Source organism: Telopea speciosissima, chromosome 1 (assembly GCF_018873765.1).
Source record: "Telopea speciosissima isolate NSW1024214 ecotype Mountain lineage chromosome 1, Tspe_v1, whole genome shotgun sequence".
Classification (NCBI taxonomy): Eukaryota; Viridiplantae; Streptophyta; class Magnoliopsida; order Proteales; family Proteaceae; genus Telopea; species Telopea speciosissima.
In genome coordinates this window covers 38,539,912-38,551,307 of record NC_057916.1, presented here as the reverse complement: position 1 = coordinate 38,551,307, position 11,396 = coordinate 38,539,912, and positions in this window count along the sequence as shown.

Genomic DNA, 11,396 nt, shown 5'->3' with positions numbered 1-11,396 from the left:
GGAAAATAAAGTTGAATAAATTTTTTGTGTTGACGAAGTTAAATAAAATGATAATAAAAAAAGGGAAAAGAGGGTTTCCCTCGCCGCTAGTATGAGAGGAATCTTTCTACACCACACCAATCCCAGTACGAATAATAGTTTCATCAACAGGGGAACCCAAATGGCAAGAAAAAATTAGAGAGTGTCCGTGCGAAGACAACATGATTAGGATGTGAGTGGACATAGGAAAGCATACCCATACTGTTGGGGTGAGGATCTTTTTTTCTTAAAAAGTAATAGAAATTAAAATTTTTAAAGAGGTGTTTTGTTGAAAGTAAAGTGAAATAATTTTGTTGATTTTATGTTTTTTTCACTTCACTAACTAAATCTCCACTAAACCAACATTCTTTATATTAACTTAGACTGCTATTGTTGAATAAATTGGAGAATGGAAATTTTATTCTCACATGGATTATTAGTGTCATAGCTTTTCATTCAAACAAATTAGACTTCTTCATAGAGAGGCTTGTTGGGTTGGTCCACTTCACATGCATATATTTATACTCATCATAAGTTATAAATCATAAATTCACATGGTTTGAGAAAAACTCACAACCCAAATGTCTCCAAAAGAGCACTTTCTCCGACCATATGATCTTACAAATGAAACCAAAAAGATTTAGGGCAATCACCATGTTTCTCTCCTCTCTCCTCTTTGCTTTTCATTTTACCTTCACTCCTATGATATGCAATGATAATGTTGTTCTTGTGTTTCATCACTGTTTCCAAATGAATACACAAATTTATGGATTTTAAGTTTTCCTTCACCCATGGTGAAGAAGAGCTAAAGGTGAATCTTTTCATCAATGGTGATTTGATCTTGTGATTGGACCCCTAAAATATTGAATATCGATCATCAGTAACTCTCATCCCCATTGTATTATTGTATTGGACAGATAAAACTCTTTCGCCTGAGTGATCAAAGTCATATATAAACCCATCACATGTCCCGACCGTTCAATTGGTGGGCCATCTCATCAACCGTTCGAAATTCAACCGATACGTGTTTGTCACTGTGAACTTGATCAAACAGAGATTATCAATTAAATTGAACATTTTATATGTATGTACCTTTTCATGATTGAATATTGATCATGACTCATGAAGCCCTTCTTTTCATTCTCCTTTTTTTGTCTTTTCATGTTCTATGAAATGAACTAAATTAAGGAGCTCAAATGCATGCATGGGTTGGGTTAAGAGATAGTTTAACAAGAGAGAAGCCCTAGCTGAGGATATTATATCGTTTATAATATTTCACCAATTCACAAATGAGGAGAACGCTATGAGTTGAAAAGCAAGATGGGATTCTCTGAACACATACAGGTGGCTGGATCAGTTTACAATATTTTACAATCCATGGTTTACCCATCAACCCATGTGGGTTTTCAACCTGGACTGGGTCATCAGTTGGTTGGGCCATTAATTACTCATCGGAACTGTTTCTTCCTCGATCATGTCTCCTTTACATTCTATTTTTTTTTAATGAAAGTGTAATCACACAAATCACACATCAATCCCAAAAGTATAATCGACTTTTGGGATCATAGAATGACAGATATACACAACACACCACACTCACACACCCGATGTGGGACTAAACCCACACACCTTTTTCTTTTTTTGATGAACCTTTACATTCTATTTTAAATTTCTAATCAACTTTGTCATAAAGTGAACAAAGAGATGATAACAGTAGTAAGGAAGGGTACATAGATTTAAAGATTTTTAATTTCAAAGTTTATGAAAGCACCCCCCCCCCCCCCCAAATGAGGGTCTCTTGTTTTTATTCCATTCTCAACCCCCCTGTTAGCATGCATGTTTATACTTGCAGAGAAACTAATGCTCACATGATGTACACTGTCAAACATGTCCTCTTTTAGAATATTTATTTACTTAATGAGCTTCAGATATAGGAACTAATTAAGCCTTGTGTACCAAGTCTTAGCTTTTGGTTTAAGTTCATAAGTAGTTGTCATTAAATGAGAGTCATATGAGCAGTCTTTCAAATCAAATTTTGGGTTTCATCAAAACTCATAAAAACTAAGTAGTGAGTGGTGAGAACCTCTCATGATGCATGAGGGAGAGAGGGAGAGAGAGAGAGAGAGGGTTTCATGGATGGTAGAGAAGGTGAGATTTAAGTGGGTCTGCATGGGATATAAAGATTGTAGAACAGTCAAGATTTAGACATGCATAAAGGGTATAGGAAAGAAAGGGTGAAGAAAAGGAAAGAACAGAGAAAAAAAAAAAGCTGGTCTTTGTTTGTTGGGGCCTACAAAAGAAAAAAATGTCATGCACCAGCCCCTTTCAAAAATGTATATTTTTTACTTTTTTTATTAGGACCCAAAAAAGTTTCAAAACATAAGATCCATCTTTGTCATTCAAAATTCACCCACATCAATCAATCAGCTCCCTTTGAATGATAATAATCTAACCCCACCACCACCCTGTCCACCCAACCTTAGACACAAAATGACAGCAGCCCCTACAAGGGGTAAGCACAAGTTTGACCTCTCTTCTTCTTTTGTAATTGACCTCTCCATACCTACTAATTATACAGTGTTAGAGAGCGAGAGAGAGGGAGCGAGAGAGAGAGAGAAGGACCACCTCTCTCTCTCTCTCTCTCTCTCTCTAGATTAACAGAGATGCAGAGAGAATGATAGATACAGGGGATGAGGAGGAATCATGTATGTGTATGTGGAGTCACACATGTTTAAGGGTGGAGGAAAAGCTCCCACATCTGAGGCAAGACCACCAAGTAAACACAAAACTATGGATTACAACCCTATAAAAAATAGAAACAAAAACAAAATTGTTTGTAAGTGTTAAGGAGAACCGCACCTTGTTACCCAATACCTGGCCTACACAATCCAGCAATTCTTGTGGTCTCTCTCTCTCTCTCTCTAATGGTCACTTGCATCTGTTGTCCACATGTAAGCTACGGACCCCTACTTGAGTGATCCATAAAATCTGGCCTGTTTGGTTTGCCAAAGTCATAATATCCATGTCATCCAACCCAATCCCATCTCTATTCTTTCCATGCAATATGGATTCTGGTGGTGAATCTCTTCATGCAACGTTTATGGGTATATAAATATATATTTCAAAGACGGAATCAATGAAATTTGACTTGGTTCATTTGCAAAATAAGATAAGGATCAAAGTAAGCCAGTAAAAAGGAGCCTATTCAATTCAGAGGTGGACTTCAACCTTGTCCACCAGACTCTTCTGTGCTTATCTCTCAAATTTGGTTTCTTTTGTGGTACTGCGCGCTTGTAAGTGTGACATGGAAGTGTGGTACCCTTTCTCCCTTACTATCTTATTATTAACTCATCAGAAAACAACATATTGGGGTCTGTTGTGCACACATGGTCGTTGTTACGCTGCATAATGGTATAGGAACACTGCAATGCACAACAGTGGATAAAAATTCGTGAATGAGTGAGTGGACTAAATGTTAATGAAGTGGAGTGGAGGGTGGATACTAGAAGAAGGGGGTGAAGCACAAATCCTCTCCAGGATTCGGAGGGATTGTCACTGCAGGGTTGATAAGGTGATGAGAGAGAAAATTAAAGAATCTATCTTCCACAGATCTTAATTGATTGGTGCTGCAGAGAATCAGGGTTAAGATCAAAGTGGGACCCACCTCACCCCCCACAACAAGAAGGAGGATTTAGGAAATCAAATCTAAAAGAGTTTGAGAATCATCAAGAGCTTTCTTGTCCCGTAGCTTCCAATTATATATATATATATATATATATGGGTTCTATAGATTTTATTAGCTAGACTAGAGAACTTCTAGTAGTTCTTTTTTTTTTTTTTTTTTTTTTTGTGTAATTAATGAAACTTTCTTCAAAAAAGGAAAAAACAAAAAAAGCCATTTAATTAAACCTTGTTTGTTTCTCCTTTTCTATCTTTACATGGACCCTTATTAAACTGATCATTAGATTGAAGAATCCTAACCTTCCATCTTTTTTTTTTCTTCTTTTTGGGGGTACTAATTACTATTTGCTATATTATATAAAGCTTAAAAATGTTTCTTAAATGTTAAGCATCTCCCTCCAACCTGTGCCACATCCAACAACCTTCCAAAAAGCCCCTAGTTAGCTAGAGATCTTCCTCTCTATCCACCTAACTATCCCACTTTCTTTTTTTTTTTGGTCTCTCACATGCACATATCGGGTCTTTTCTTCTATGCATCAAAGCAATGTTGGTTGTCCTTATTCATGAGAGAGAGAGAGAGAGAGAGAGAGAGAGAGAGAGAGAAAAACAGATTCTTGGCCGGGAGTGGTGGAAATGAAATTATGAATTGGAGCAGCAATAAGTAAGGTAAAGGAACTACATGCCATTTTTTTGCATATTTCCTCATCACCATGTTGATCTCTCAGAATCCAAACCCTTTCACATCAGAGATAGAGATAGAGATAGAGATAGAGAGGGGTTTCTCTTTCCAGTTTTCATCTACTTGATGTTAAAAAGGAAGATCTTTTATCAAAAAAAAAAAATGTTAAAAAAGAAGATAGAGTTAACCGTTACCTTCTGTCACAAAGATTTCCTATTGTATATACATCAACAGTACTAACTCTCTCTCTCTCTCTCTCTTTCTTATAATAATTAATATTTCGATCAGTTCCTTTTTTCCAATACGGGTCAAGATTTTAACACTTCTCACTTCATGGACTGACACAAAAATGGACTTTTATAGGATTCTAATGATAGTTTGGTAGAAAATCTATCCATACAGTTTCTCTCAATCACTCTCTCTCTCTCTCCCCTATCGTGCAAATCCACCAAGGGGGAACAGTTGGAAGTCTACAACACCCCCAAGTGACCACGTACAGCGTTTCCATGTTCTCCCCCACAATCTTTTCTAAGATCTGTCGGCTGCTTCTCATCATCATGTTTTCTCTTACACCCAAATTTTGGAGTTCAGATCTGGATTCCAAATGTTGTTCGCCATGCCTTCATCTTATATACAGCTACGGATTTAATTCACTTTGCCTTTGGGATCATAAATATCTTTCTAGATAGGTTTGATTATTTTCTTAAGATTTCATTTCCTTGGCTGTCAGTCTTGTAGCATCCACCTTCCTATTATTATAAGTATAGTAGTAAAATTTTGTCTGGATTTAAGAGAGGTCCGGTCTTCGAACGGATGAAATTTTGGTGCTACCCAGGTTGCAGAAATGTTCCTACTATGTACCGGTTCATAGTCAACGAAATGGAATTGAAAATGTTATTTTGAAAAATACTATAATTAAGGAGGGTATTTGTGAACCTAAAGGGAAGTGAATTATTTCATTTCTTTGGTGGCAAGCCTAGGTAGCAGGAACATTCTTGCAACCTAGGTAGCCGCCAAATTTTTTCCGTTTTGAACACAGCCAGAACTCTTATTAAGATTAAGGCAACTTTCAGCTTTAAAAAGGGGGGAAAAAAAAATTAAGGTAGGCTATTTTTATCGGTAGACTATTTAAGAGATAGGTAATGCATTGTTAATCCTAAACCAGTGAAATCCAGTAGGAGATGGAGTTGTTGCAAATAGGGCTGCAATAGGGTCAGATTGGGCCGGGCTTTTTAAAACCCTAGCTTAGCCCTAAGTCCCCTTAGTTGGGTCCAGGCTCATCCTGACCCTGACTCAGAGCCTAAAAACCCTGACCTTGACGGGTCAAGCCTTGCCCAAACCCACCCTGATTGGCCCTGATTGGGCCGGACTTGGCCTATTGGCCTTGACCCTAACCCTAACCCTGCTGCAATAAGCAAATTAAAATAGTTGAATGTTCATATAGCAATACAATAAAGGGATGGATTAACATTAATTTGGTTATTTGGTTATGTTTCTTTTTCCTTGGTACAATGGTTAGACCACATTTTAAATAATTATATTTCTTAATCACATGTATCATAACTTCTATTTTTTGATAAATAAAGAATTTTATTAATGGAGTACAACCCAGAAATGATGCTTCAGTGAACCATAGAGCACATACTAAAATACTAACACAATAAACAAATAAAGTACAAAATCAGGGTTGGGCTGAGCCCGAGGTCTCAACCTTGACCCGACCTGACCCTGACTCGGGATCAGGAATTTCTGGCCCTAACCCGCCTTCAAGGCCAAAAATCTTTAGCCCAAGTCCTGTTCGGGCTTAGGGCGGGCCAGGGTGGGTTCAGGCGACTGGGTTGCAGCCCTAGTTGCAAAGGTGCCCGTGCTGACAATCAATCTTTACATAGACGGAATCTTTCTAATTCAACTATTTGTCCTCTTTGTAATGAAGAATCTGAAACCGTTATGCATGTGTGGTTGCACTGTTCCTTTATAGTTTCATGCTGGAAAGTTTCCCCTTTCTAAATGGATATAAATCAATTTCAGTGGATCAATAATGAACTTTGTTGCACATCTTCAGTCTCTCACACAGGGATCCAGTAACTACTTGGATGTTGCTACCCAGTGGTTGGATTTACACTGGACTATCTAGAAACATTGGATTACAGTGGTTAGAGGTGCAAGTTTGGCCTTGTCAGTCCAAGTCCGCCCTGAGCCCGAACAAAGTCTGAGCTGAGATACCTTGGCCCTGAGGATGGGTTAGAGCCAAGAATTTCTGGCCCTTAGTCAAGGCCGAGTTGGGCCAAGATTGAGGCCTCAAGCTGAGCTCGACCATGTCCTCTTCTTCTTCCTCCTCTTCTTTCTTCGATCTTCTTCTCCTTAGCCCAACTCAACTCTATATCTCCTTTCCCCCTCCCCATGGTCAGGGTCAATCGGGCTCGACCCTCTTTCCACCGGAATTGTACCTCTTAATAAAATCTGCATTGTTGAAAAAAAAAAAAGAAGTGAGTAGAAGATAAATCTTGGAAGTCTTAAAAACATATTTAAACTTAAAAAAGAAAAGACCTAAATCAATCTTAAACTAATTATTAGGTAACTTAAACTAACTAGTAAACTGAAATAATAAATGGAATAGATTGAAATAGCTTGGACTCTTAAAGACCTATTCTAGCCTAACTAAAACACACAATAACATATAAAATAGAAAAATGAAACTCTAAATACACTAACTAATTAAGGAAATCCCGTATTCATTCCTCCTATCCATATTTTAGGTATATCAAAGTGGTCTATTACAATAAAACCAAAGGCCCAACATATATAGAAACCCAACCCCAAAACTTATTTACATAGAAATAAGCCCACATTTTTCCGGGAAAAAAAAAAAATTTTTGTCCACAAATTTTGACGTGACACATAATCAAATCCCATGATCAACTTTAATTTAAAGTTAGGAATCACCACTTGATCTGCAAGGCTAGAAAGTCTGGAATCACCACCAATACCTAACCTTTGAATCACCACCAATGGTTCTTGCAATCACCACCAGGGGAGCCTATTGATCACCACTGCATGCAGCATTTTGATTCGAAACAGAACCAAAGGCAATAAGCTAAATTCATTACTCAAATTCGTGTACATGCGTAAAGCATACGATAGACTCGAGTGGTCACCAAAGGTATGTTGTTAAAAATGGTTTTACGTAGGAGTGGGTAATCAAAGTCATGGCTTGCATTTGATCGGTATCATATAATCTTCTCCTTAATCGGTGTGTCAATGGATCTATTGTTCCTACACGTGGGATTCAGCAGGGTGACCCAATTTCCCCGACCATTTTTATTCTTTGCTCACAAGCTCTCACTGCAGTTATCAAGAGGGTAGAAGAATCAGGGGTTTTTCATGAAGTAAGGGTGCGGCATAGAGGTACTCCAGTTATCCATCATCTTTTCGCCGATGATTGTCTCTAATTTTCTAGGGTGAAGCTGGATGAAATTACAGTCCTTAAGCAGTATCTTGATTTGTACTGTAAGGCAACAGGTCAAGACATCAATCTCCAGAAATCCAGCCTCACTTTCAGCCCAAATACACATGTCAGGTTCAAAAGATGGTTCTCTCGAGTTTTGAAAGTGCCTTATGGTGATGGTTCATCAAAATACCTTGGTCTCCCTACTGATTTTGGCATCTCCAAGAAAGTATTATTTGAAGAAGTGAAGGAAAAGACCCGAAACAAACTATAAGAGTGGAAACAAAGCCTATTGTCTCATACAAGTAAAGAGGTGCTCTTGAAAGCAGCAATTGCTCCAATGTTAATTTTGCAGGTTCCCATTTTAAATTGCCTATATCTTACCATGACTCTATAAAGAAAACTGACTCCAATTTCTTTTGGGGTGAATCTGAAAAGGACTCGAAAATTCATTGGGTCTCATGGTCGAGACTATACCGCTCAAAGCATCATGGTGGGCTCAGTTTTAAGGATACAAGGATGCAAAATCAAGCCTTATTAGCAAAGGCGGCATGGCGGTTGTGGTCTTCTCCAGAATTGCATTGGGCCCGCTTCATCAAGACCATTTATTTTCCAACATGCGATTTTTTTTAGGCTCGCTTGGGTAACAAAACCTCTTGGGGCTGGCGTAGCCTATTGGAAGGGAGGAAATTACTATTACAAGGTCTACTATGGCAAATTGGAGATGGATCACTAGTGAATATTTGGTGTGATAGTTGGGTGCCGACCCAACCTCATTTCAAGGTGAAGCACCCGAAACCAACATCTTGCCCATTGCATTTTGTTTCAGATATTATTAACCCTGTCAACAGATCGTCGAAGGTTGATTTGCTCCAACAATATTTCCATCTGGAGGATAGGGATGCAATTCTCAAACTAAATATGAGTCTATACTAGGGGTGTAAATGAATAGCCGAATCCGTTTCCGTATCCGTGTTCGTATCCGTTTAGCACTATCCGAATCCATCCGAAAGCTAAACGGATGCAGATACGAATAGACTATAGCTATCCGAAAAGCTATATTTACATGTAAACAAATAAAATATCCGATCTGTATCCGTATTCGTATCCGTTTAGCACTATCTGAATTCGTCCGAAAGCTAATTGAATGCGGATGCGGATATAGCACTATCCAAGCTGAATCCGATCCGTTTACAGTGACCATAACTAAAGGGCAATGGATTGGATGCGTTTCTTGGTATTCTCCAGTAACAAATGGATGTTTTTCACTTTGGAATAACACCCCAAAAAAAAAAAAAAATTTAATAACTTAAGAAAAAAATCACTTAATCAATTATTCCTCTTTCCAGCACTAAACAGACAATGTGGCCTTCCGTGACCACTGTCAAGTTGGTCTACAACCCCTACCTTTTCTTGCTGCTAATCACAGACCACTCTCTTCCGGTGGTCAAGTTGATTGATTTACAATCATTTTTAAGAGCTTTGGTTTGGTGTTAACTAAAATGATTCCTATGGCTTAATCTGTTGAATAAAGGAAAACAACTTTTTCCTGCTGCAGTTCTGGTGCAGTGGTGGGTCTGAAATTTGGTTCCGTGCCACCATATAAAGTTAGTAAGAAATGAAAAAGGTTCGGTAAAAGAAATCAATGCTTCCTTCTGGAAAGGGACTCCGGCCTCTAAAAAAGGATTGAAACTCATCTCCTGGTCATCCATTTGCAGTCCGAAACATACTGGAGGTATGGGTATTCGTCAATCCTTCATTTATAACAAGGCCCTTATTATTAAGCTTGGATGGCGTCTAACCTTGCAACCTGATAGTTTAGTTTGTGGGTAAAAATTCTCAAATCAAAATATTTTCCTTCACATTCTATCCATGATAGAAGAAGATTTGCTTGGCCTAGAGGCTCTTGGACTTGGAATTGTTTACAATCAATCATTTTTATGGATAGAAGAAGATTTGCTTGGCCTAGAGGCTCTTGGACTTGGAATTGTTTATAATCAATCATTTTTATGGATAGAAGAAGATTTGCTTGGCCTAGAGGTTCTTGGACTTGGAATTGTTTACAATCAATCATTTTTTAACTTTGTAATATGCTCTGTTGGTGTGTAGGTGATGGGCGATCTATAGACATATGGGATTCACCATGGCTCCCTACAGTGGAAGGTTTCAGAATTCCCTTCTCTATCACTCCCAATCCTTTGTATCAAAAGGGAGAAGACCTTATGATTAATAGGAATTTGGGGCCTCAAAATTCACCCCAAATTCTCTCTTATTTTAATGGACAGTTTTGAGAGGCCGGTGGTATCCCAATTCGTTCCAAACCTATAATTCCATCCTATACATTAACGACAGATCATATATATTAACCACCTACAGACAGACCTCTCAACGTACCGCTGGATTTCTATCTCACTCTCCCTTCGATGAACCAATCCATTAGCATCATTGATGGGAGCTTCGATCTATAATGGAGGGAGGGAATCATAATCCTCTCCTGTAATTGCACGGTGCAGTACTGCATCGTGTAGTGCAGCAGAGGCCATGTGGCACAGCAGGCCCCACATGATGCACATGGCCTCTGCAGTCGCCGCACAATGCAGTATTGCACCGTGCAGTAACTGCATAGGATAAAAATTCATGGATGGGCTGCTATGATTATTTCTAATCAACAATTTTCCTTTACTTTGTCATATGAACTTTGGATGTACAGGTTCACCATAAGAAGCCGAGACAAAAGGGGGTCCAGCTACGACTCCTTGGTGTGCTATCAATGGAAGAATGCACATGTATAGAGCTGGACTGATTCACAAGAAATGATTAACTGGATTAAGCAACCGAAGCAATCGTTAATTGGTGACCCAGTTTATCTTTAACCCATGTTGAAGAAACAATTTTTTAAGCCACAGGATCTGACCTACTGAATGTAATGGACTGGAGAAGAGTATTTTGGACCATCAACAATAAGAGATGGAAGTTGACGATGAAAGTCTCTTCCCAGATTCTAATCATTGCATCAAATCAAGATGGATGAGCATATTTGATCTTCACTGTGTAGGCCCCCTAAGATATGGTTGGTTATTCGATTGAGAGGCCAGTTATCTCATTAGCAGAGATGGACACTATGGACAACAAAAACCACATCGTCTCATGGAATCATGGAACTAAATCTTAGTCGAAACTGCACTCAACAGCAGAGACGGACTATATGAACAATAAAACCCACATCCGCTCATGCCAGCATGGAACTAAATCTCTTTCGCAACCTGCAGTTTCAAGTTTCAGCTGAGACAACTCGGTTTCGTAGTTGACCACGACAAAACCTTAGGAGAGTTAAAAAAAAAAATTTACCAAAGTTTCGACCACTTTTAACCAATTTCAACCAACCCAAGTTTGGTAGTTTTGACCAATTTTGACCAGCCCATCACATGTGAGTTTTGACAAAACACCAAAAAAAAAAAAAAAAAACAATGCCAGGTTTTGACCAGTTTCAACAAAATTTCGATCTCAATCTAGATCGGCACCGAGATCTATTTCGGTGCCAGTGACAAACTATTTTGGGTCACACAAACATTT